Here is a 914-nt window from a genome sequence, read left to right as displayed (position 1 = left end):
GGAGCTGCCTCCGCTGCCTGCTGAGGGCGATGCTCCCAGCAGAAGGACCTGCGCAGGAGGACAGAAGGGACGGGCGTGGTGAGAAGTGCTGTGAGGAGCGCAGAGGACCAGGAAAGAGCGCCAGGCCTGGGCTCTGGCTCTGGCTCTGGCTCTGGCAGGATGCTGGGAGGTGTCGCTGCGGGTTCCTCCCTGGGAGGGACAGGGAGGAACGGCAGCTTGGCTGCTGCTGACAGCCCTTACCTGTGCTGCCCAAAGTATTGGGTGATGCACTGCCCGTCCTCGGTGCAGGGCAGATGGAAGCTGCGCTCACAGCCTGTCTCCGCGCAGCTGATGGTAGCTCCCCTCCCGCTGCAGACAAAGCAGTGCTGAAAAGAGCAGAGCGGTTCCCGTCAGCGGTGGGCTCGGGGCCTCCGCGCCTGGCCCCACTTCTCCAGGCAGGGCGCAGGGTGTGGGCACCGCTGCCTCACACTCTGCGGAGCGGCCTGGCAGATGAGGCTCGTCTGCTGTGGTGGGACTTTGTCCCGGAGCCGGTTGGAAGGGCCACGATCGCTTTCCATAAGCCCAGGCAAAACTTTGGTGCGAGCCTCTGCCGGCACCAAGCTCCCCGTTCCGTTCAGGTCCTCACCTTCTGGTCTGCCAGCTGGATGGTGCGCTGGACGGCACCAATGGAGAAGCCAAAAATTCCCCCATTGGGCATCTCCACTCCAAAAGGCCATCGGCAAAGAACTGTAGGAGAGAAAAGAGCGGGATCTCGTGAGGCCAGCAAGGAAGGGAACGTCCCTGGCAGGAGCCCTAGCCCTTGAGGGAACTCACCAAGCAGAATTCGTGGGCACAGAGCCCACCGTTGGCAAATGTCCGCCCGCAGATGTCCGGGTTGACCTGTGCCCGGCGGCACAGCACGCACACTGGAGAGG

General features: G+C 63.8%; 1 long non-coding RNA gene across 1 annotated transcript; it reads right to left on the bottom strand.

Annotated features, from left to right (window-relative positions):
* LOC109364942 lies at positions 1-688 on the bottom strand. The gene is made up of 3 exons (XR_002110687.1): positions 626-688; positions 241-365; positions 1-48 (listed from the first exon to the last, which is right to left on the bottom strand). It is a non-coding gene; the product is annotated as an uncharacterized LOC109364942 (long non-coding RNA).
* Positions 689-914: the final 226 nt, after the last annotated feature.

The sequence above is a fragment of the Meleagris gallopavo genome, unplaced genomic scaffold (assembly GCF_000146605.3).
Source record: "Meleagris gallopavo isolate NT-WF06-2002-E0010 breed Aviagen turkey brand Nicholas breeding stock unplaced genomic scaffold, Turkey_5.1 ChrUn_random_7180001941181, whole genome shotgun sequence".
Lineage (NCBI taxonomy): Eukaryota > Metazoa > Chordata > Aves > Galliformes > Phasianidae > Meleagris > Meleagris gallopavo.
The sequence above is the reverse complement of the archived record's forward strand: the minus strand, read 5'-3'. Positions and strand labels throughout refer to the sequence as shown.